At 25.4% G+C, this 27,977-nt stretch overlaps 2 long non-coding RNA genes across 4 annotated transcripts in view; one reads left to right on the forward strand and one right to left on the reverse strand.

Annotated features, from left to right (window-relative positions):
- Positions 1-27,977, forward strand: part of LOC129964049 (uncharacterized) — a 134,971-nt gene that overhangs the window by 72,873 nt on the left and 34,121 nt on the right. The gene's annotated exons all lie outside the window — the stretch shown is intronic.
- LOC129964050 (uncharacterized) overlaps positions 1-27,977 on the reverse strand; it is a 145,347-nt gene that overhangs the window by 4,695 nt on the left and 112,675 nt on the right. Inside the window, exon 3 of one of the 2 annotated variants that reach the window (XR_008784059.1) lies at positions 11,759-11,833. The exons of the other annotated variant lie outside the window; for it this stretch is intronic. This is a non-coding gene — a long non-coding RNA (uncharacterized LOC129964050). The remainder of the gene's footprint in view (positions 1-11,758; positions 11,834-27,977) is intronic. 2 annotated transcript variants of the gene reach the window in all.

Genomic DNA, 27,977 nt, shown 5'->3' on the forward strand with positions numbered 1-27,977 from the left:
TATAGAATATTTTTATTCGGATTTATATAGAATATTTTTATATGGATTTAGAAATACTTCTACTTCGATTTACATGAAATAAATTTTTATGGATCTGTTTCAGAATTGAATAGATCTATACACACATTGTTGAATAGATCTATACACACATCTATACACAAAATGTGTGTATCGAATAGATCCATACACACATTGTTTTTATTGTATCGAATAGATTCATAAACACAATTTTTTATTGTATCGAATAGATACAATAAAAAAATTCTTCTGGCTTGATTTAGTTTTTTTCCGTAAAAAAACACAGAACAACATAGTAAATATTTTTCTTTAAAACAAACTTACATAGCATTTTCTCAAAATCTTTCATTTTTTTCTGGTAGATTATAATTTAATTTTAAATGGTCATTATTTTAAATCAGATTACAAAAAATGTAAACTTATTGCACAAATATTGCTCAGTGAAGTTGATTTGAATTACAATAAAAAAATCAATGAAAATTATCATAGAAGCAGCTTAATAATCTGTGTCCATCGATTCTTTGATTGAAATTATTGTGAATTTTGCTCATGGATGAGAAATAAACTAGAGTATGAAATCAAAACCTTTCTTTGTTTTATTCATTCAGACTTCACAAGATATTCTTTATTAAGTCATTACTTACCTTTAATAGGAATCGCAAAATTCCACAACACTAACACCTGTATATACCTAATATATTTTTGTAAATATAACCGAAACATGCACCAGATTTTTTTTAAAAAAAACTTTTTTTCATAATTTTTTTCTCTGCTATCATATTTTTAAAATGAAAACAGCATCGAATTTCTGATCCCAGTTTGGAATCTTCGAGCTAAAAAAATAAATTATATCGTATATTCTGGAACCTTCTAATAGTTTATAGTTATATTTGAGGTTTCAGTCTCACAAATACCTTTCTTGTATATGTATTAAGTTACATCTAAATTAACCATGTGTAATGCCATCTAGATATTAAATTATAGTAGATACTAATTTATCATTGTATAAAGTGAAGACAACAAATTAGATTGATTTAAGAAGTCCAAGATGAGAATTTTAGAAAACAATATTTTACATCTTTACTTAGTGAAAATATTTTCCATCGCTTAATTATTAATGGCTTCTAGTTGAATAATTTTGTTTTCAGCTCCTTTAATTTTTAATGATGGTATTACCTGAAATTCTTTTTTTATAATACTTTCTTATATTTCGTATAATATCATGATTTTGATAATTCATGATTCGTATAATTCATGAATTTGGCGTCGAATTATAATTGAAAATCTTAAAATTTCAATTACTATGAGATCTGGAATTGGTACGTTAAATAGGTATAATTTTTCTTTGATACATTGTCAAACACCAATTCTTAAAGAGATTATTTCGTATTGCTAGAATGATGTACATTCCTGATTTACATTATTTCCTGATGTAAAATTACCTTGTGATGGTTATTTTGTGACAGTAATAAAATGTGAGAACTATAGAATGATATTGCGGTGATTTTAATTAATTCTAAATAAATTTTGTATATTAATATCTGTAAGAAAGTAATTTTTGGACTTGAAATATAAATTTGCATGCTTCTTGTATTTAAAGCTTGCACTTTTCTTAAATATTATGAAACCAAACATTGAAATTTTGTAAACCAAAAATTTTAATTTATTTACCAATTCTTAAACCAAAAACAGCTTAAGATTGAATCATATTACCTAAGATGAGCATTCATATGTTGGAGTTATTACAGCATAAAAATTTTTAATACGTTTTAAAATTTTTATCAATTGGTAATTTTTTTCTTATAACCTAACATCTCATTTTCATGCATTTAAATATACAGATACAGCTGTGGTATTAATCTTAAATATTTTATTAATAAACTAATTATTTACAATCAATGATACTTTTTCTGTTATTTCTCAAGAGTATTAAAATTTATATGTTTCAAGTGAAAAAACTGTAATTTGTCTCAAATTGACAATCGAGAATTTTAAAAAAATATTAATAAAATAATTATTGTTTTAACCTTCTTTCAAATTGCTAGAATAAAACGAAATTATACCTATAAAATAGTGTGAAGATAGTAATGCCCGATAATATACATTTGCAAGCTCGTTCTTTCTTTATTTTACTGTATGCTGAAGCCGGCAATTTTTATGGCACGAAAAAACACTCTAAAAATATAGTTGAATAGCAGTTATCTTCCATTTAATAGAGTAATCGATTATACATATTTTTTGCTATAAAAACTCAATTTTGATATAATTATTATTGTAAAGAGATACTCAGAAAAAAATTATCTTCAGTCAAAGAAAATTTTCTTCTTGAATCAATGAATAAAGTTTTCCCATACTTTGATCGATACTTTTTTTCTCCATTTATGGTTTTTTTGACAGAAAAATCGATAATTTTTTAAAGTAACCGGTAATATGGACAGAGGGATAAGCTAAATATGGATTGTCTCAGAGAAGAAAAATTCGTGAGCTCTGAAAAATATTGAGTAAATAATAGCTTCTTTACAGGTCGAAGATATTTAATATTCAACAGTGCTAATAGACATTGAATATTGATACGCGATTTCTCAGTTCCGTTAATTAGCTCTAATTTTGTTACATTAAAGAATTTTAAAACAATGAAGTTCTGTGCTTGTCCAGTTTCTCGATATGAAAATAAAATATCTTGATTTCTAAAAATATATATTTATGTTCTTTAAAAGTGGTAAAAGTGGTTAAAAGTCTTTAATAGTGGTAACGAAAATTGCCGGCTTCAGCATACAGTAAAATAAAGAAAGAACGAGCTTGCAAATGTATATTACCAGACATTACTATTTAGGCAAACTGGAAACAACTCCCATATTGTTATAAGTTCAATAATGCACATTATGGCCCTAGATAACAAAATAATTAATTTCTAACGTATTTCTTACATTTAAATGTTAAAACTAAATGTACAGATGTTGGAGGTAATCTTAATTACATATTAAATAAATGAAAGTGCACAAATATTTGTTTTTATATATACAATTATTTATATATATACAATTATTTTTTGAAGATTTTTAAAGTATTTGCATTTAGCTGAAGAGACTGCATGTAAGGTACCGATAATTACATATTTGCTCTTATACATATTTATAATGTAATTATATTATAATTACATTGATTTACTTATGCCCACTTCTCCCTAAAACTTTTGACCACAGTTTATTAAATACCTAGCTATCACTGTAAGCTTTGAAATATTTTTGTTATCACATAAAGAACATTGTCTTTGAAATCCAAAGATAATTTTTAAAAAAAATATTTGATATCTGTTCGAATTCAACGATGTTTACACGAATATTTTTGAATATGCATGCAATATAGTTTTTAACCCAACTTTCATCTAGATTTTAGACAGAAATGCATGGTTTAACATTGTGACACTCCTATCCATAAAATGTGTGGAACGTGTGAAAACTTTTTGATGCGTTAATAGTTTATAATAATCGGTTATGATACATTTTATTTTATTTTCCTTTAGTGAATTTAGATTTTTAAGTGATAAATATTTTGCAAAACGAAATTATTTAGAATTATAGAGAGGAATTAAAAAATTAAACCTTATTAGAAATGTTTATAATTACCTAAAAAACAAAGGCAGGGAAGGACGTTTGAACACCTTGCCGTAGGAACTTTAAACCTTTTCGTACATAACAATTACTTTATGTGACTATGCTTTGCACACTGGCAATACCCATGTGATAGACCACATAAGAAATAACCAATAAGCCACATATTGTGAAGCATGTTAGTCATAATTGTTATTAGTGTATTCTCTATGTGTATTCTCTATGTATTGTCTTTTTTTTATCATTATTTTTAGTATTTAAGTACAAAATATCGAATCAGTAGGAAAAGCTAGTGCATACAAGGAATACTCTGGTACTACTCATGATGCACTTACCTTACAATATCTGATTTATTAGTTACCTGGTCTGGTTATATTCTACATGGGCTACGCTACCACATGGATGTTCATCTTGTACAATGGATATCAAATAAAACAATTATTACATATTGTTTTTATCATTACCGATCTATATAAAGAATATACAAAATCTAAATTCATTAAAAAAATTATTTTAGCTACGCAAAAATCAGCAAACTGGTATGTACAGATTTAAACAAATCATTTATATGTATGCATCTAATTCCTCTGATATTACCTCTTTTATCTTCTTTCATGGAAAAGTTGTGACGACTTTTTTATTTGAAATAATTTAGGAACAAAGTAGTAAATAAACAAACTGTTCTTTGTACTATAGCTTATTTTATTCTCATGGAAAATATTTCATATGTTAAAGAAATAGTCTCAACTTTGGTTATTATCTGTGTGACAGACCAATTATAGACCGACTGAGCAATTCTTATGTACGCAAGTAAATCTTCACTCGTTCTTTTTAAGTATTCTGTTCAAAGAAGTTCAAAGTTTTACAAAGTAGTTTAAGATCACCCTGTATGTTCAAAATTATTACTGATCACCATCAAAATGAATCTCGAAAAATTTTAATACTTTTATCGTCGATTAGGGCTCTTAAAAATTATGGGGTGGGAAGAAGAGAAAATGTAAAAGCTTATTTTAATACAACTAGAGAAGAATAATCCTGTTAACATATATATATATATATATATATATATATATATATATATATATATATATATATATATATATAGTACTGTACTTGGATAAAAAATGTAAAGATATTTTTTTAATTAAAATTTCATTTTTAACTTTCTTTTAGATGTAACGTGGAGTTAGGTGTAAAAAAGTTTATCCATTTTTTTTCCTTACAGGCTTTATTTATAAAAACAAGAGGCCAAAGCATCTGGCTTACCAAAGAAACACAATACCTGCTTCGCTTATTCACTCTTATTAATATAAAGTTTCTATGTCTTTTGAAAACATACAAACTAATACGCTTTTGAAGATTTCAATACTTCGCAACCCTCAAAAACAACAGCAGGATTAATAAACAGTTGTTGATTAGCTATGATCAAAAAAGTTTACTACGAATATTTGGAATTGCTATATGCAATAAAATTTATATTTATAACACGTTAAAAGATCATCTATCAAAAAAATGCCTCTCTCTCATATCCACTCAGTTGTTAGATAGTTGTAATGACAATAAGCTGCAGTAGTATTAGAAGATGTTTTGTCAATAGTAATATGCGAACTACTTCTTAAAAGACAGAAGTAATATTTGTAAATAAATGCTGAAATTCCAGGGTGAAGGAATTTGCATAAACATTTTGCATTATTGTAAATAGCAAAACTTGCATCTACTAGTATCTTTCTGAAAAGATTATGTGTCAATAATGAGCTCATCCCAGATTTTTAAACGGCATGGAAACAATGTTAATAGAAAGTTGAAGTAGCAGTATTTTACAGAAAATCCTTGTTCTTGCGCAGCTTGAAAACAAATTATCATTCATCACTAATTGAAAGATGTTATTGTTATTTATTAAGATTATTTGTTATTCAAAACCAAATTTAAGTAAAGAGTCAAAGCAGTACTACTTTCTTTCAGGCATATTTTGAACATTTTGCAAAAGCAAGAAATACTAGATGTATAAAATGCATTTAAATCCTTGCAATTACTTGTTCTTAAAGGTTGAGATGTATGATTCCATTTTCATTATAAATCCTTTTAAAAAAATAAAAGTGGAAACACATTTACTATGAGGTTATTTAAAAAAATGTTTTAGCTGGAAAGCAGTTGTGAAAAAGGTTTCATTAAGTAAAAGTTCATTAAACAATTTTTCAAAATTTTCAAAATATTTCAGTATAATTTTTTCTTACAACATAAGCTTTCTATATAGCTAATAAACTAATGGTTATGTTTTAAATTCCTTTCAATCATGCTCTTCCATTTTCGTTTAATTGTTTCTTTGCTATTACTGCATATTGAACCAAATATAAGATTTCAATTAATTTAAATCCATTAAAAGTGAAAAGTGAAGTCACCAGGATTTAACTGAAGATTGCTCGAATGTCTCCAGGATTTTAATTGTTCGAATAAAACCTTCCATGATATCCTGAACCTCACTTATAAATAACAGTTTAGTGCCAATTATAATAATGGTTTTTAAAAGTACCTATTTTCATGATTTTTGCTATGACAATACAATAAATAGACGTTCGTTTATATCATGAATAAGAAATGTACAGTTGATCAATGTACTTTGTACTAAGACGTCTGTTAGTGGATATTTTTATTTTCTTGCATCGGCAGATGATGCATGCAAAAAAAGGCACAGAAATCGTCAAATGATTCAGCCTCGAAAGATAAAACCTAACTTTTTAAATTTCCTTAAAACAAACAAAAAAAAATGGAATTATGATTGCCTGCCTTTGTGATGGTCAGTCTATTTGCTTAGTGCAATTATTCGAAAACAGAATAAAACGAAAGAAATAAATCTTTACACCTAAACAATAGGTTTCTATCAAATTATGAGAGAAATTCATTGAAAACTGTCTGACTGTCCTATAGCTTGTATATGAACCCCTATACTCACAAACACCAGGAATTCGATGAGTGAAAACCGATGAAGAGCTATATCCCAATGTTATCAATATATTATAAATTTTGATGAATCTTTCAATTGATTTAATATCTCCTTATCTGTCTAGTCGTGTGTATGCGAGTATGATAACTCGAAAATGCAGCAAGCTAGATAAGTGGAATTTGGTAAATATTCGTTGTACTATGGTTAGCTCTGTAAGAAATTTTGTATCTAATTGTTCAAAGAAGAGAAAAATGAACACTTGAATTTCTTTGCTGTAAGATGAAAACTAACATGAAACCTATCACATGAAAAAATATGCACTAAAGTACAGGGGATAGTACAATTTTGGTAGACTTTCAGTCAAGTATTTTAGCCAATAGTTGCACAAATATAAGTTTGCTTATTAAAATAAGCTGCAGACTACTTTCAGCCAACTACATATGAATTTAATTAAAATTATTAATATTCATTGAGGTCGCCATTAAGATGACTTGTACATAAAAATGACAATTGAGTCTTCTATCGATTTTCAAGATCAAAAATATCATTTTTCGGTACAATAATTTCAAATCAGCAGTAATTAATATCTATAAGTTTTTATTTTGTTTTCGTCATTTTTTATTTATTTTTTAACAGTGATCAATAAAAAAAAGCATAGCAATCAATTCTTAAATCACGCAATCGAAGTTCGCAAGTACCCCTCGAAGCCGAATAACCAACGTGCGATAATTCCGATTTCCTTAAATGACTCATTAAGCGCTTATTTACACCTTTTCAATGAGGCAGACACCCAATCATCGATTCACGCACTTCCACACAAAGAAACAGCTCTTCTCTCGATTTCACAGCAGTCATTATTCTTTCGACAATAATTGCATTACAACCTTTTTCGATAGCGACTTATTCTTCTGACTTCCGCTTATTATAGCAACTAAGCCAATTAAGCCAAATAAAATAGGAATGACCTTAAATGGAAAAATTGAAAGGTGTATCCTCCTTGTCTTACCTCCACCCCCAAATGGAATTGCGCATGTCCATAACTTTTCTCCCACCCACCGTCTCCCCCTTCAATTCGAAACGATCTAAAAAACATGTACACAAAAAAGAAAGGCATTTCACATTGTAGATTTTCTTCGAATATGCATAAGTATGGCGCGAGGCTTGCATAAGTGAGCCGCTCGACGAATCAGGAGCTTCAACGGATCGCATGGCCTAGAGTAACCATAGCAACGGGATCGAGATATGTAAGACGACCGGTGAGAAATCGTTTGAGGTAAAGGGTGTAGCGGGATTCTCTCGCTGCTCACCCCTTCGGGGTACTCGGGAGTTAGTTAGGGGCCCCATCGTTCCCGGTTCGTGTCTTACACGTTGTCGAGGTTGTTACATGTCGCTTTTATTAAGTGGTTGAACAAGATGATATCACTTTTCCATCATTAAGAGGTAAACTTTTGTCGTAAGGTGGTCGTTTAATTCCCAATTACTTTGCTGACGCTGATGCAAGAGAATTTGTTTTTGTTCGACACACGATATAATTCTAAAGTAATGGTAAAAAAAAAGTGTTTGAATAAATCTTTGAATACTCCTGAAGATATGACGATTTTACTGTAAGCCACAATTAGCATAAATTAATTAAGTAATGTAACAGTTAGCATTTTTGTGAAGTTACTTAAAGATACTTGTGCTTTTTCATTAATATAAGGAATTATTTTTCTGTATTGTATTGAAAACCGATATCAAGTGCATCTGAATTTTTTAACAATACTCCCTCTAACTAGCTTACATTGTCTGGTTTGTCTTTTCCCTCCAACAATCAAAGAAGGCCAACTTTGGGAAAGTTTTGTTTAAATTGTTGGCCATACATTTTTTAAGGTATATATGTGGAAAATTACAAGAAGCAATCAGTTTTGTATGCCGACTTCAAATTTGGAACAGCTTTAACGGTGGCTACTAAATACTGTTACGAATATTGAATCCTTCTAATTTTTTTTCAATTATAAAATGATACATACACCAGTATGAAAAACATCACAAACAAAAGTGTAACCTGATATAACCTAATTCAAATCTTTTGTCATTATATTCAATGACCACAAATTAACTCTTGATTGATGCTGAATCTTTTTAAGATATAATTTGTCTCATTCACACAGTGTGGGAAAATCTTAAAAGAGATTGAACTTCTGAGCTATTTAAATTATAATTTAACCTTTAAGATATAATAACCTAAAGGATTTAAATCCGGTAAAAAAGGAGAACAAGCTTTTTGCTTGATAAAATTTGAGCAAATGACTTGCAACCAACCTTTTATGAGTTGCCTTGACAGCATGATATCTTGCTGAAATATCCAATTTACTGGAATACAGTCCATCAGCATGTGGCAATAAATTAGTAGCAATATGTTCTATTTAAACTGTTCCACGTTAATATTTAGCCTTTTATTGATGAATTTCAGAGTTAATTTTTCTATTGTCTCTACACAAGCCAAACCACAACAGAACTCTTATTCTGAAATCATTTAACATTCCAATGTTTCCAGGTATATCCTCAACACTTTCTACTTACGTGTCATCGTATATTGTTTTATAAAACTGATCAATGCAAAATAATTTTTTGACGAGAAAATGTTAAACGAGAAATGTTCTGTGAATATTTTTACTACTTTGCCGGTTCAGAAATCTCTCTCATCTTTATAATTTTTTTTCATTATTTATGTAGCAATCAAACTTTTAAACTTCTCTTTTACGATAAAACCTCAAAGTCAAATCTTTATTTATGGTAACTTACATAGTTCTATGACTTAAGTCCTCTTCTCTAATTATTATATATGCAGAATAATTGAATTTCTTCGAAGTACTTCATGAAATCTTTTAAAGTACTTTTTGAATAAACTAAGCATGTATGGTCAAGTCTTGTTCGATCATTACTGATTTTACTATTCACTGATCAATTTATGTTTCATTATATAATTGTCCTATTAAAACAAAGACATTTTAGCTGCTTAAAGATTTTACCTGCAAGAGATCCGATATCAATGAAATTCTTTATCCCTAATTCTTTTGTCTTCCACCTTTAAAATAATTCTAAATTCTTTGCTTGATACAAAAATAAATCATTTGCACGGACATAAAGTTACCAAAAGCAGAAAAAGATTGATAATTTACTATATCAAATGATGAAAATCAGTTCTTAATTTCTGGAGTGTTACATTATTTAATAACAGCTCTTTAAAATTGGAATGAAAGAGCAGTAACTAATATTATCCCAAATCCAAATGAGGGGTATCCTAAAAATTGGAAGAATTAAAATTTTTATATCATTTCTTCTCCATTAGGAAGAATAATCTACATTTCCATTAAACGGGGATTTTTTTTGTATTTTTATCATGAGCGAAATAAATGTTACCATTAATACGTCTGTTCCCTTATAATTTTTATAATCAATATTTTATATTTCAGGGAAAAAATCCTCTTACTGAATTTTGTTACAATTGAAAGGCACTGCTTTTTTGGTTAGGCACAATTTTGTTTATAAGATTCAGTTTTTTTAAAGAAAAAATTAACTATGGCATTAAAAAATAAAATTTTGAATATAGGAAGACAAGAATCAAACATGAACATGAATTAACTTTATATTTCAATCGTTTATATTTCAAGATAAAATTTTCTCTCGTGGAACTGTATTACATTTGAAACACACTGTATTTTATTTAGACCCCACAGTTTTGTTACTAAGATTCAAACTTTTAAAGATAAAAATAATTAAGGCATTAAAAAGATAACATTTTGAATATAGGAAGACAAGAGGCAAGTGTGAGCATGAATTAAAGTCTTTAAGAAAAGTTCGTTTTAAGTCTTAAGTTTTTAAAGTCTTTTACAAAGTTATACTCTGTATGAAAATAAGTTTCTAAACACTTGATGCTTTGAAGTAAAAATATGCTTTTCTTCAGATAAAACCTTTATCTGGAGAAAAGCATATTTTCACTTCAAAGGATCAAGTGTTTAGAAATTTATTTTCATACAGAGTATCAATTAAAATGATCAGAAGATGTAAGGAAATCTGAGTTGTATCAGCACTAAATTTTGAAAATTCTGATTATTAAAGTAAATGTTGATCCATTTTTTTATTTATATATTTTTACAATCCCCCCCCCCTTTTTTTGAAATTTTATTAAGAAATAAAAGCAAGATGCAACTGAAATTTATCATCGTGCTCTAGTGTCTTTCATCAAACATATGAAATCTTGAGTTACAAATTTAATTTTACAGTAAATTTTTATTTTCCCTACTTTTGTTATGTATTTACAGATGCATTTTTATTCAAACATTTAGACCAATGCTTTTTATAAATAATTTTTAAATTGTTCCTAATTGTTTAAAATGATAATTTTCACTATCAGGTAAATACAAAAATTTTGTAGTTTCGAAAATGCATAAGTTTTCATAGTAAATACATAAGATTTTTTTTTTTTTTGCAGTATTTGAAGTTTCTTTTATTGGATTTTTCTTATCATTTTAAGAAGTACTAGGAAATCATCTCTTAAAAATTGTAATTACAAAATTCTTCAATTAAAAGTGATAATTAAATACCCACAAAATAAAATTAATATCTTTTATCTGACTTTCTTCAAAAGAAAATTTAGCAAATCATTATTTGTTAGAAAATATCTATATTATAAATTAGAAATCTTTTGCAATCCTTAAGAAATAAGAATAAAATCATTATAATTTAAATTAAAGAAATTTTTGCGTTTAATTTTCAACGAGAAAGTTTCCCAACTACATTAACAGACATCTATGAAATTTTCCTATAAAAGCACTGAGCCAAAGTGTAGACCATATTTGAAATTAATGCATCACATAGATCTGTCTGCCACTTCAATATTGATTTATTATATATTGATTTTATATTTATATCAATATTTTTCAATATGGATTTTATATTTATCTTTTATATTCTTTTCATATTTCACATACATTATATTTTGCCATAAGGACTTCAATTTTTACAATTACCTTTGAATGTGTGAATCCACATGCCAAAATATTTTGATTTATTAAAAATGGTTTCCTCTTAATTTTAAAAAATCTTTCACAAAAACTTAAAGGAGTTTTATTTTTGTTATTAGAATGAAAATGCTAAAGCAATTTTTTTTTTAATTCACTATCTTATAAAAATGAAAAATACTTACATAAATGAGAATGCCTTTCATATTTCTTCATTACTGAAAAGAATTATGAAGGTCTATTAAGATCCATTGGAAGAGCTGCAGAAAAAGTGAAAATAAATTGTATTTATTAATAATTTCAAATCATGTTTGAACTTTTTTAATATCTTCAAATATTCCGTAATAATTACGTCACTTTAATTAAGGAAAATAGTTATATATGCAATGAAGAAGGGTGTGTTCGTACCTTGCTTTATATAGTCTCCGGCGATATTTTTTCAAACCAATCATGAAATGCTAGCTTGTATTTAAAATGTCAAAAAAAATGCTATCAATATAATAAAGAAGGACTTCATAGTATAGATTAGGATATTTGCAAATGGAAAATAAGTCTGTCTATTATCTTTGAGCATTAATATGAGCTTCATTTATTTGTTTATTCATTTAGCTTCACAATATAAGTCAATCATGCATTCACCGCGCTCAACTAAAATTTTCATTTCATTTTATTTAGTATACTTTCTATTTCATTTGTTTTAATCTTTTTTTTCCAAATATTTTTATAATGAATTTTACATAGTTTTTGTATAACTCGGAAATTTACCCAATATCATTTTTTATAGTATTAACTCCTTAATTGCGGCTAGCTTCAATTACAGATCAAAATATAAATTCCATCATATTAATGATTGATACTTACGTCAGTTTATTAAGGTGTTAAGATTCCTTATTATTGATTACTGATATTTTTTCAGTCTATCATAGAAAGAGAACTCGATGAAAAGAACTATCTTGTGCATAATTTATATTTATATACTAGAAAGATTATTTTCAATCTGATTAATTCATAATAAAATTACTTACATTTCATTTCATATAAAAATATTTCTATTGATTCGATTTCAAAAAAAAAAAAAAATGGAGGGGCTAGGTAAGGAAGGGAAACAGAATTTTTGTTTATATTTTAAGAACAGTTAGTCAATTTTATATATTTCCTTTGTTTTCTATTTTTTTTTAAATTTCATTATTGCTTTTGTTTATTTTAGCAGTTGAAATCATAAATAATTTATTATTCAAAAAAATTTAAATTCTCTATGGCCTTTTTAATTTTTAAAATTTTAAACTGTAGTAAAATGTTTCTTTAAATACTACTTCTAATAAAATAAGTTAAATTAAATTTTAAAACACTATATAATGTTGTGATTATTTAATTTTATCGTTTTATTAAGATGTAAAAAGTGAAGCAAGAAAAATTCCAGTTATTGCATCTTGTCTTGCACTAAAAATGAATTGCAATTCAATGTCATTCCTTAATGGAACTTTCGGAATTATTGAAAGGGTCAAATTCCTCTTAAATACTTAGGGGAATATTTTTAATGAATATATCCAACTTTCTCTTCACAATTAAGCCAACAATTTGCTTTTAGGGCATCAGATTAAGTTCGGAGGGGATTTTTCAAAAAAAAAATCTTAATGTTTACATGATGTTTTTTCATTAATATAAGGATAAAATGATGAATAAAAAGGATTATTTAAATGTATATGCACATTTTGAAGGAAAGGCATATTTTGAGATAAATTTTAGTATTTATTTACAAAAACTAGGATTGTTCTAGAGAAAAAAATTAGGTCTTTTCCATTTTTCTTTGTAACATTACATGTGTAACATAGCTATATCTAAGTTTAGCTAGCTATTATCTAAGAATTATATTCAAAAATAAAATTTTGTGTGCAGTATATGAAACTATCAATGAAATGTTGGATTTTTTTTCAATAATATTTATATTAAACAAAGAAAAATCCACTTCCGGTGCAAAGAATCCCTAGTTCATTTATTCTACATAACATAACGAGCGGTGATTATAAATTTCATTCTGATATCTCGATTACTTTTTGTGATAAGACGATACTCGTAGAGTAGAATTATGAAAAAACTCGTTCTTCAGAAAATGCATTTGAAGTCTTTAAATGCTTATAAATAATCATCACTTAAATATCAATAATTTGCTATAACTTGGCTTCAAACTGACATATTGACAAAATAAAGATATCACTGGAAACAGAAATGTATCTATTTTTTGAAACAGCAATAAATAAATAAAAATGCGAATTTTCATCCTAGTTCATGTTTTCAATCCAGTCGGATACCTTGCAGAATTATGAAATCTAAACATAAAAAAAAATGTTGACTAAAATTTTAGATTTAACTAATTTTTAAAATATTTTATTGTAAATCTTTCACAAAAATATAAATCCATATTCGCTTTTTCCTTTCTGTTTCGTTTAGAAAATAAATTGTAACAAACAGCGCATTGATATAATCTAGAGATGTATGTTTAGCTTAAAATGTTTAAAATTTCATTAAATAATATTTATTAAACAAATCTTTTTAAAAAGCTATCAAATGAAAGAAGAGGCAAAATCTAGTTACAATTTACAACTATTTTTGGTAAATGAATGGGTCTAAAGAACAGCAACCGTGTTTTACTGGTCATGCAATAGTAGTTGAAGAGGGGTCCTGTTACCACCAAATCAAATAAAACACTAAAGAATTCATTTTCAGAAATTAGCAAATCAATCCTTTACTTGCGATATTAAATACTGAAACTCAAAGTTTAAATCTCTTTATTACAATTTTGAAGCAGTGTAAAAAATTTGGATTTAATCTCCCCCTCCCCAAAAAAAGCATTGTTTTTTCTCTCTTATAAATTTTTTTTTCTAATAAAAAGGAGGATTTATTTTTCAAGAAGAATGAAAACCAAATATAGCTATAATAATTTTTTTTAAGAAAACGGCTTAAAATTTGATACATATTTCTACTTTTTGAAATTCGATAATCTTTATAAAAGAATGGAAACAACTTGTTAGAAGCATTCACACAAGTTTCATAATTCGTTCTCTCCGCCCACGCTGTCAGTCGCGTGGCCGTGATAAATTATTCACAGAAAGAAAAAGTGTCAAATTAGCCAGCTATGTCAGTTACGAAATCGATTTATAAAGATTCATGCGAGTTATCTGTCTCATTAGTTGAATTCATCGCCATCAGCTACTGATAGCGTAATTGGCAGCTATGGAATCTCCTCTCAATTTATTAAATTTTTCACACGCGTCGTAAAACAAGAATCACTGGATTTAAAAAAAAAATGGTTCTTTTTTATGTGTTGTGAATTGTTATGAGGAATAAAGAGTATGGATAATTTTAGTATCATTCTGAGTATAGTAAATTAACTAAATGGAATTCTGAAAATAATTGATAAGAAAGTAAATGAAATAAATAGATATGTACTTACAAAATGTAAATTTAAATTTAAAGTGCTGTGTTCGTTTATTTAGATGCCAATAATCAAGAATTTTGAAAGCCAACAATAAGGAATAATAGATCAATTAAAATATGAGTCAGCCATCAACTGGTAAACGTTTGATTTTGTTAGTAAAAATAGACATTTTTTTTATCTATTTAGAATTGGTGTGCATAAATAATTTTCTTGATATATATTTTTGATTTCAATAAATTACCTATCTAAAAGTTTTTAAGTGGATAGTAAGAAGAATTGGTAACTAAACTGAGTAGAACATTCACTTACAGACAGACTTTAAATTTAAGATACAACAACACTAGTTCAGATTCAATAATTTAGAACTTTGAAGGCGGGTTACATTGATAAATTAATAAATCATTCAAAATGTGAACTCATCAACTGTCAATCATATGATTTTTAAATGAAAAATTGTTTTTTTTTGTATATTGCGAAATGGGGGATGGAGAATAAAGAGTATGAATTATTTCATCAACATTCTGATTATAATAAGTTAACTAAGTTAATTAATCTGGAGGTAGTAGGTAAGAAGATTTGGTATCTAAAGTGAGATAACTTACAAAACGTAAACTTTAAATCTAAGGTTTAGAATTGCTTGTTCAGATATCAGTACTCCAGAGCTTTTAAATTTGCAAGGATGAACTAATAAGTCAATCAAAGTATGAGTCTGTTATCAGTTGGCAATGATAGAGAAATCGGTAACTATGAAATCTATCATGAATGTGTTGTAAAATAAGAATCATGATTTTTAAAGAAAATTTGATATTCTCAAAGTCAGGTGCGATGTGAAGATTAAAGAACATGTATAATTCTTTCCGCAAAGATAAGAAAAAATGAGCAAACACTAAGCTTGAATTTTATATTTATGGAAGGCCTGTAGAACCAAGAAAATTTAAGAGTATAATTTTATTTCCCAAAGAATAAAAAAAAATACTTCGAGAATAATTAAGAGTTGAAATCAAAAATAAGAAAAATAACATAATTACACGCAGATAACCCCCACCTGTGGGACAAATGAAAATTTATTACAATTTTGGCATATATATATATATTTTTACAAGAAATTTTTAGAAATTAATAACAGAATGTCAATAGTTTGAAAAATTATGAAACGATTCTTCCGAACGAAATCCGGATTTCTAAACGATCTGACTGCCAAAATTCAATATTAAACGCAATTAAAGACATATAATAATGTTAAAACTGGTATGATAGTTACTGATTACTATGCTATAATCTAAAATCAGTAGCAATCGAAGAAGATAGATTTGTTTCTATATGGTTTTTATTTTTTCTTTTGAAATCCGATCTTTTGAAAATATTTGACGTTCCAGTTAATGTTCTTATGGTTTCAATTTTCTTATAAAATTTAATTTGTTATGAACTTTTTGATATACTAGGATTGTTTATTTGTTAATTTCGCATTCTATTGAGAATTTCAGGAAAATTAAATTATGTCCAGATTCTGATGTAATGTTTTCATCAAATCAAATGTTCCGAATCAATGAAAATGTAATCGTAGTTTATTTTTATGATATTCGCATCTGTAACAATCGATCATGCATCATATTTACAGATTTATTAGTTTATTCATAAATAAGTAGGAGTTCAATTAATGAAATACATCAAATTAAGTTTGAAAAAACACATGTTGTAATATTCGTATTTCAAAATATTTTTCTATATAGCTTTTTCAAATTCTTTAAGATGTATGAAATAAGTTTTCCTACAATTATTTAGTATCACATTTTATGAATTCGTATTCCTTAATAGATTTTTAAGAATTTGTTAAAATTTTTTATTAATTTTATTAAGAATTTGTTGAAAATTAAATTAAGTTATAAATTTTCGGTAAAACTATTTAGTTGTTTTGGCATATTATTTGAATCTGTGCCCTTATCAATAAGACGTTGCATTCAGAAATGTTCATTGGCTTAGTCATAAGCCAAAATGCATAAATTAAATATTTCAAATGGAAGTAAAAAACTAATATTCTCACTTTCATATTTTAAAATAGTTCGACATTATCCTTTTTTAACGTTTTAAGAATGGCTTCAAGTAGGAGAACTATCGATATTTTTGAGATGACTTTTTTTTTACATTTATTATATATTATCTTCTGACTGTATTAGCTTTAAGCTTTCTTAAGTATTGAAGAGTTGCTCCAGGCAAAGAGTTCATTTAGAGACAAGAGTTGAAAAATTCCTGATGTGTTTCGCTTTCTTTGCTATATATTTCGTGACATAGCAAGGTTTAAATAGAAATAACTGTCATATTGAATGATACATTTGGTTTCTGAACGTATAAAAACATAATCTTCTTTATTTCTTTCAATGAAGAATTTTTTGAGTTATTTTCAATGTTAACTTAGGAAATTCTCAGATATATTTTCAATATAATATGTTTTCCACCACGATTTTCTATTCAGGAATTTTTTTAATTCTTTAAAATTTATTTTCATCTGTTGATATTATTAGGAAGGATTTCGGAAATAATTTTTCCTGTTACCTCACGTAGATATTAAAATTAAGCTTCACATTTCTTTAAAATAAAAAAATCCTCAATTCAAATTTCTTTTTTTTTTTTCTTTTTTATTACTTGGAGTTATGTTCGTTATTGTTTCTGTTTTTTAAAACACGAAAATACAACTTAATAAGTAATCAACATTATTCCATCATCAAGCTGTTTTCTAGCAGATAAACATCAATTGATTAAATAATTGTTGTTTATCTATTAGAAGATTAATTTAAGGTAGAATAATGGATTTAAATTCAGATTACTGCAAGAAATTTATTTCATGATGCATTTATTATGGGAAAGGAAATAAAACTAAAATGATGTTTAATATAATCCTTTTATTAATATTTCCTTTTTAGTTCATTTTCATCTGTTAATATTATTGAGTAAGGTTTTGAAATGATTATTCCTGTTACCTTACGTAAATCTTAAAATTAAAATTCACATTTCTCTAAAACAAAAAATATATATATATCTTCAATTGAAATTGCTTTTTTAATTTTTAACACTTGGAGTCCTGTTCGTTGTTTCAATTTTTTTTAAAGACAATAATACAACTTAATTAGTAATCAACATTGTTTCATCATTAAACTATTTCCTAATAGATAAATAACAATTGATTCAGATAATCGTTATTTATCTATTAGAGGATTGGTTTAATATAGAATAACTGATTCAAATTTATATTACTAAAAGAAATTTTGCCCCATGATGTATTTTTATGGAAAAAGAAATAAGACTAAAATAATTTTTAATATAATTTTTTAAAACATCTGTTGTTCTTACTAATATTTCGTCTTTTTGAAAACTTTTGTATATATTCCTAATTCCATTGATATTGATGTTTCAAAACAACTTTTCTCATTCCCATAACTTAATAAAAAAACAATAGTATAAAATAATTACTTGAATGGTTAATAATTTAAAACAGTATATTAAAATGCTTGGATAAAAAATAATTGCAGTGCTGATTATTAAAATTAAAGTACCTTTAAATCATGATTTTTCTTATTTATAAATAATTAAATTTGATGATTATTGAGAGGGAGAAAGAAACGATTTGTGGTCTACCGCATTTTTTATAAGTGATGATAAATGGGGTACGAATGAATAAGAAATCAGAGCTGTAGCTGAACTTTTCCTTGAAGGCTTCCCCTTATAATTCCTCTAAAATTTACTTTCTACTAATGGTACTGATAGCCAAACTAAAAATTTTTTAATCTTAATCAGGACATTGGATAGAAATGGGTTGATTTACAATAAGTGTCAAATTACTTCAATTAGATATTCACCTACAAAATTGTTGACTGCGTTTTTCATTTCAAATATGAATCCAATTTTTTGAAGGGTGACGCAGCAGAAAAAAATTAGAAAATAAGAAATGTAAGTCTAGACATATGTTCTAATTTTGATAAATAATTTTAAAAAAAAGGAAATTGTTTGCTTTTCTCCATTTTCAGGTTTCGTTTCTGTCAAAACATTTTCCGAAGTAATAAAGAGAACTTTGGAAAACTGAAACTTGGCAATAAAATTTCGAGTTTTCATAAATTGATTGAATCAATCAATTGAAGAAATAAAAAAATAAAATTAAAAAAAACGCCAAAAAAACCTTAACAAATTTATTGAAGCTTAGGTTCTACTTTTATTATTTTTTTTCAGAAAATTTTGGGGTTAAATTTTATTAATAAAATAAGTTTAGGAAGTATTTGTTCTGAGAAGAAAGTTTGCATTAATCCTATAAAATTGCAGAGTAGGAATGAAAGTTTATGAAATTCTTTTTTTTCCTCCAAGAATTTCATCATAAAAACTTTTTGGTTAATAGATCACGGCATAAATTATTCTTAGAATTTCAAACTGTCAACTATTTTGATCGTTTAACATCAAAATCTTAAAAATGAGATTTTAATGTAGACAAGCCGTGTTCTTTTTTTTAACAGCAAATTTAAAATTTCCAAAAAACATGGCTTTTTAATGGGTTTTTAAGAAATATATATATGAATTATAATTATCTGTTGATGAGCTGAACATCTAAAACGAAGAATACCGCTAGAGGGTTATTCAAGAAAAATAAGAATAATTTTTCAATTATTAAAAAAAATAAACAACTTGTTAAAATGTTTGATAATTATCCTGAATGATTAATGTTATTCAATTTCAGAACATAAACTATAATAAATATAGGAACATTCTATTGTCATAGCCGACATAATGGAATAAATTCTAGAATTGAGGAATCTTTTCGTTCTTCAAAAGATTTTCAAAGATTAAAATATTGTTTTTTTCTTTTTGACTTTAAAATTTAGGTTGTGATGAAATCTAAATTAAATTCACAATATTCTTTTTCTCAAAATTAATTCCACCATCTTATATTATATTACGATGTATTTTTAAATTTTTAGTTTTGTATCTGATTCCAATTCTTAAGATTCGTAACACTTTTCCTAAGAAAATTCATTGATTCATGTACTTTTTGATTCAAAGTAGGTTTTCAAACATATTCGCTTATTATCTTTAAAATATATTTTAGCAGTGGAAAGTAAAAAGCATGCTATGTTACTATTAATTTCAATTTTTTAAAAATAAATTGTTTGAATTCTATTTATTTTATAGGACTATCATAAATAAAGCAGTACCTTTCTCTCATAAATTTCCTCTCTCTCTCTCTCTCTATATATATATATAAAGAAGAGTCATAATTTGAACCCTTCATTTAAAGATAAAAAAATATATATGATACAAACTAATTTAAAGAGTCTGGTTTTGATTTACCATTGTTTATTTCTTTTATTTCATTTTCGTGTTTCATCGGTTCTTCTTATTTCACGACAATTTTTTTAAATAAAAATCTCGTTATTATTGATTTTACATTGCCAAGAATTATAAATATAAATATTTATCAGTTAAGATTTTTATGGCTAATAAAGAAGGGAAAAGAAATAATTATATTAGAGATATTTTATATTGGATCGATTAGGGTTTTAAAAATATTCACTCAATATACGATTTTTATGAGAAACTAAGCACAAATAATTGTTTGGATATGTTTAAAATTAACAATACATTTCTTCTTTCACTCAGGATTATAAATAATACTTTTAAGTCTGAAAACTTGTTTTAACATTTTTATTAGTATGCGAGATGGTATGGACATAATAAACATAAAAAGAATTAATGCTCTTTAAAACTAAGAATTAGAAGCTAAAAAACAATGCTTTCTGTATTATACCGGCCAAGAAAGTGATTTCATCTTAAATATATAAAATTCATTAAAGAATATTGTTACAAATTATATTGGAAATAATTTTTTAAATTTATTTTAGTTGGGAAAAAACTAGAATCTCATCGGAAACATTTGAAATGCTATTTTCTGAAGTTCAAAAATATATAAGAATCGCACTCTTGCGATGATATTCTCTGAGTTTTTCGACGAACGGCCTGAAAATTTTTGTTGATATTTAATTAAGTTTTCCAATTAAAATCTTGGGACTTCAAAGTAAGTTTTGTCTCACTTCAAAATATATGTATATAATATTTCTGATAGTTTTACAAGTGTAGGATCAAATGACATAAACAAGATATTTTTTCTTTTAATGATGTTAGAAATAATTGAAATGAAATAAATAGATTCTTTTTAAATAGAATGTATCAATTGCTCTCTCGAATTCTTTCCTTTCATTTTTGTAAAGAAATGACCAAATTCATTTCTTTCTCATTTGTAAAGAAATGCTTTTCCCTTCATTATCATGGAAGCAGAAATCAGAATAATGATAAATAATATTTAATAAATTTGAGTAAAACAAATGAAATAAAAGTATATTAAAAATATTGAACAAAGTGAGTGAACATTTTGTTTCAGTAAAAATGTAATCGAGAATTTTTTGAAAAGGATTTTCTAAAGATAATTTTGATTTTAAATCTACTTTAAGTAGCAAAGCAAGTAAAAAAAAAAAAAAAAAAAAAAAAAAAAAAAAAAACTCGATATTTCTTGCCACTAATTTTTTATTTGGAGAAAGTATTAATAGGTTTTTTGATTAATAAAACAAATAAATAAATTTCATAGTTCCTATTAATAATTTTATTTTGATAGAAATTTGTATTTAATATTTGATGAATAAGCAAACTGTTTAAACTTAATATTTCTTAGCAATAATTTTTAATTTGGAATTTATTTTTAACAAATTTAACTGCCGTTGGCATAGAAAAAAGAATCATTTTATATATAAACATATATAATTTTATGGCTGAAATTGTCCTGAAAAAATACTTAAATGTCTTTAGCATCTTGAGCCTTCCATAGGATTTGTACATATATAAAAGAAATCTTGGTTCGAATAAAAAATAATAACTTTGATAAAGTTCTTATTTAAAAAAAATAATAAAACAAGCTTGTGTTACAATGAAGAAAAATAAAGGAAAATAAAATTCTTAATAAAAAAAATATAAATGTAAGACGAATTTTGTGATAGAAAAAAAGTTGATCTGTCTTTTCGCTAGGAAGAAAAAAATTGTAGACTAATATGAAAATCTAAAAGAAAAATGAATCACCAATGCGAACTTATGTATGAAATTTACAAATAAAAATATAGCAACTTATGTAAGTAACTTTATTTACGGCTTCATTCAGAAAATTTTAAAGGACAATTAGATTTGATAAAGCCATATAGCATTTTATCTAATAAAATTAAATTGCCTTTCTTAAAATTTGGTTTTATGCATTAACTTGGAATAACAAGAAAAAAGAAAAACCTGCAATTGAGTTAATACAACTCTGAATAGTATAATGTATCTAATTTAAATGCAGCAATATATAATAAAATTTGTATCAATAATCATTTTAAAAATTTAAATGATCACCTTTATCATGTAATTTGTATCATAAATGGAAATACTCATGTGATAAGTTTTAATTGTATGATAAAAATAAAACTATTTAGAACATCTGTAAAGATATTTTCTTCTTTCAAATTAGGTCAGGCAATATGCTATTTACAACTTATATAATTCTGGATTTTATTAACCGAATCTTTGAAAACTTTCACAAAAGAAAGAAATTTTATTTGTCACGATATAACACCAAATACAATGTTTTAAAAATTAATTTGAAACACTTTTGAATTGTAAAAAGTATTTTGAAAAAAAGCATATTTGCTACGGTTTGTATAACAAGAAAAATTTATAATATTTTAATCTCAATAAGGATAATTTTGATGAAATAATAATGCTTGGAAAAGTGAAGTTAGTGCCAGTTGGATTACCATTAGAACAGTTAGTAAATAAAAATATTTTTTTAAACTTAAATGGTAGTTTTGTCTAAGAATATAAAATTCTTTAACAATGTGAATATTTTTCATAATTTCGCAAACTTATTATAATTTCAAAATTATTATACTATTTAATAATGAGAAACTTATCAGAACTTCTGAAAATATCAAAGAAGAGATCAATGGAACATTTTTTTTGAAATTTATCTTGTGAAAATAATATATATTTTTGGTTTCATATGAAAGTAAATGATTTTATTTCTTTAGTTATGCTATATGAATAGTTTTTAATATAGACATTTATGTAAAGCGAAAAGAACATTATAACTTATTGTAGTATAAAATCATTATGACTATTAATTTTATCGAATGAAATTTTTATTATTTTCTTCATATGAATTCTATTATAAAACTGTATAGAAATGTTCTTATAGAATCACAGATTAAATTATGAGTCAGTTACAAAAACTACTAACGTTCTCTAAACAATGTACTTTTCTACGGGAAATGTTAACAGATTTAAAATTCTAAGAAATATGAAGATAAATTATTAAATATTAAAACTGAAATAAAATGAAAAATATTTCACTTGGCATGAAACTTTTAAATTTATGACATGTAGATATGTTTTCTGTTTGTTCTAATGAGTTCTTAAATCATCTTAAAATATGATTTTATGATTTCTTAGATAATTTTAATCGTAGTGCCACTTGAAACACTGCTGATATTTCTTGAAAGACACTTATATTTCTAAAGAAAGTATTTAAACATTTAAAATTATGTTAAAATTACTAAGAAATATAAATTTTACTCTCATAAATTAGTAAACATTGAAACTGAAATGATATGAAAAACATTTTACATGGCATGAAATATTTTAATCAATAGCAGCCACATATGTTTTCTGTTATCTTATTGTCAGTTCCTAAATCATGAAGTTTTGTTTCCTAATTTAGGATTTTATTTTTCTCTGCTGTATAGATATCATATTTATCTATGTAACAAAGTCACTTTGAATACAAAATTATTTTTAAACAAAGTCATCTTAAATTTCGTAAAGATTAAATTTAGTATTGAATGCAATGGGCTATTATATTTAACATGTTTCATTTCTCTTTCATATGAAATTTATGTTTCATGTGGATTTGTTCTTAACACTCTCTAAAGTGGAAGAAAACGTTTTAAGAGATAAAATCTCCTCTTATTTATCTCTTTTATCAAAAGATTTGACTGCTAAGTAGTAATCAAAATTAAATTGGACGTGAATTTTAGATTTTTTATTGGATCTTGATTTCAAAAGCTATGAACATTTATTTCCAGGATTGAAATTTTTAAAAATTACAAAACCCCAAAACTAAAGCAGACGTTTCTTTCTCTTTCAAAATTAAAATGTAATTAATGTATTTCTAAGATAAAGTAAAAAATAACGATATGAATTGAATTAATAATTAACTTTTTCAATTGTAAGCCTATATATAATCAATATCTTATTTTAAGTAAAACAGTTATTATCGGTTCATGATTAAAATAAACAGATCGCTCACTTTAAAGATGAAAAAACTTGTGCATAGAAGTCTCATTTTTCATTGTTCAAGAGTAAAAAAAAAAATGCATTGCTTCTACAAATGTGCAACATTTATGCATGCGGCTTTACGTACCTTTTAACTGAATGAAAGGTTTGCTAAATATTTATATGATAATGAAAGCAAATTCTTCCTATCCACCCCTATTGAATTTAAGTCTTTCAGAATAAAATATTTTGCTGCTCAAATTTTTGTGATAAATAATTCCGAAGTTGGTTAAAACTACGCAACTAAATATTTTTTTAATTAAGTGTTAATCGTCTAGAAATGCATAAAATATAAAACATTCAATAAAATTTTTATTTTAGTTCAAATTAAATATTTATCATCAAAATATCTTAATATTTAGAAAAAAATATTAATATATTAACAATATTATGTCTTTAATTTAAAGCACGTTGAATAAAATTACTTAATAAACATTAGAATTGGAAACAGCTGACATACACATTATTTGAAATAATTATATACTAGCTACATTTTTTTTTAATTCTCTAAATAATAAGCTTATATTTTGATAAAATGTGAAAAATAAAATCTTGATAGTTTTCAAATTAAAGAGCGGATAATTTGAAGAAAATTGATGGTTACGCGTAATAGTTCTAACATGTTTAAAAAATTTGGCGGATAATTGACGTAATAATAGAGTTTTGTGCTGTCATTATCTACTGACTTTTAAACACTTCAATCAAAATCCTCTTCCATGTTTTCTGTTAAACAGCTTATAATTATGGAATCAATCATATTTGACGACAATCTAAACGATCGGTATAGAATTATATGAAAAAAAATGCTGAACTTTCTTGTAATTACTGAATGATAAAATTAGCTATGGGTAAAAATATTTTTTTGGTTTTATAAGGAATAGCTGAATTACTTAAATAAAACAGTCATTTAATTTTCGGACTATAAAAAGTGATAACTTTTCGTAATATACAAGGTACGAAAATAATATGCAAGGAAAATATATAGGTAATTAAAGGTAAAGTAATATACTAGGAAAAAAATAATATAAATTTATAGAAAAAAGATTTAGAAATCTGTAAAATTAGCAAAAGCAAAATCCTCGAAGTAATATATTATTCAAATATTTAAGCATAGGAAAAAATTTTTATATATAAATTTTTCTTTTTAAATTTATAATTTGTATGAAGTTGAAAAAGCAAGCCATCAGTTACTGATAATTTTGTTTTAAAAACATAGGATTAATGTTTCTTTAATTTATAAAATCTTTAATTTTTTTTTAGATTTAACATAAAAGTAATAATACTTTAGTATTATTCATTGTATTTTAACACAAAGTAACAATACTCTTTCTACAATATATAAAGTTAAAAAAATAGTATCAAAATAAATAAATTTTCTAGATATCTTTTAAAGTCAGCCTTTTCAAATTTTATCTTAAAAATCCGGAATTCCTTTAAAATGCAATGCTGACGTTAAAAATATATTTCCGAATATTAAAATTAATTACATATTGTCTTTTTGTTTTTACCTTCTGACGCTAAAAAAAATCTGTAACTTTAAAAAAGTAATAATGCTATTTTGGAAACTTTGTATCGAAGCTAAAAATTAAAAATCTTAGTACTTGATTTTTATTTATGTCACCATCAGTATACTTAGTTCTGGAGTTTTCTTTTGAAATTTCATTTTATTTATACTGTAAAAAATGCAGCGATTTTACCATCAGTCTATTCCTTCAAATATTTGGATTACGTGTTTAATAAAATTAAAATAACATAAAAGAAAATTTTAAATAATGTATTTGAAAATTGTGCTTAAAACCTATAATTTCTTCCTTGTTAAGCCGAAACATGTTACACATACTCTAGAGTTTTCTTTTGAAATTTCAATTTATTTATATTGGAAAATATGCAGCGATTTTGCAATCAGTCTATTCCTCCAAATATTTAGATTATGTGTTTAATTAAATTAAAATAATATAACAGAAATTTTTAAATCTTACACATGAAAGCTGTGCTAAAAACCTGTAGTTTTTTTCATTGTTAAGGCAAAAACTTTTACTCGTAAATTAATCTCTGAACATATTACCAGTAAAAAATAGTGATTTCATTTTAGTAACTTAATTCAAAATATTCTAATTTTGCTTTTCTTCATTTTTACTGATTAAACAACTGAAGTTCCACAATAAATCGGCCAGATTTATAAAATATTCCATCAAGAATTTGAACTATGGAAATGCACATGCTGGAAGTTAATGATTTCTTTCGCAAAATCAGAAAAATGCAAATCCAAGATTTTAAATCAAGGAATATTCACTCTCATGCAGTTCGCCGAATTCTGTTTGATTTAACCAAATTCATTCGGTTTTGGATGGTCGGCTCATTTTACTCTATGTCATTAGGAACTGAACCTAATCTGTGATTTCCAGCAGAATATAGGCAGATATTGATGTACTTGTATTTAATCAAACAAATTCATTTTCAGAATGAATAAAAGTAAATTTCCGTTGGAATTTGTTACTAATGTCGTCTTTTAAATCTATGCATATATTCTCTTAGTTTTAAATCGTTTGTTCGTGTGAGGTTTTGGAAAACTACAATTCCAGTTTTCTAGAAATTTTATATATAAAAATGCTGTGTTGATGCAACAAAACATATCATAAAGCCTTTGATTCATTATTATTTTTTTTACTGCTATCGCGAAGGCATGATTAAACAATGAATGAATATCTATAGTTATTAATAAATTCTTGTATAGTAAAGCACTGTTTATTCAACTTTCAAAAGTTTATAGCAAAAACTTATAATCGAAATTTTAATAATCAATTTTGATTAATACAAATTTAATACTACTAACGAATGTTCCTTCAAAAGTACAAAGAGTAAAGTTTGTTGAGTTTCTATTATTAAAACAATAATAAAATTTTAAAATTAATCATAAAACTGAAAAAATTAATACTTTTACTGTCTATCTTGAGTATTAATAACGCGTTTTCTATTTTATATTATTTATACTCATGTAGGTAGTTTTTAGATTTAAAAAAAATCTTAAACATCTATTTATAAAATAGCAATTGGAAATATGTATTTAAATTTGCATCAATATAACTATATTATCAATGGGATCATTTTCAGTAATCATCAATGTACAAAAATCCATCATCTGTCATCAGTCATCATTTATTTTTTTTATTAAATATATTATAATTATTATATATATTGTTAATTAAATATATTATGTAGCTGGAAAAAGGTAACTTTAAATGTTTTTAAATGAATTTTAAAACAATGAGAATACTTCTATTAAACCATTATTATATCTAAATATTCGAGTCTAAATATAAATGTTAAAAAATGTTTTGATTAATTATTTTAGAAATAGAAGCATAAAAATCCATCGCATCATACAACTGAGAAACATATATTATAGAATTTTGATAGAATAATTAATGTAAATTGAAATCCAGCTTAATTTAAATACAACTCATATAAAATAAGAAGTTTTAGTAGTTAATTTTTTAGAACTTCCAATATGTCCTGCAAGGCTCAATAGTTTTATGAATGTAAAAGATAGCGGAAGATGAAAGAAAAATAAGATTGTT

This window comes from Argiope bruennichi, chromosome 3 (genome assembly GCF_947563725.1).
Source record: "Argiope bruennichi chromosome 3, qqArgBrue1.1, whole genome shotgun sequence".
Classification (NCBI taxonomy): Eukaryota; Metazoa; Arthropoda; class Arachnida; order Araneae; family Araneidae; genus Argiope; species Argiope bruennichi.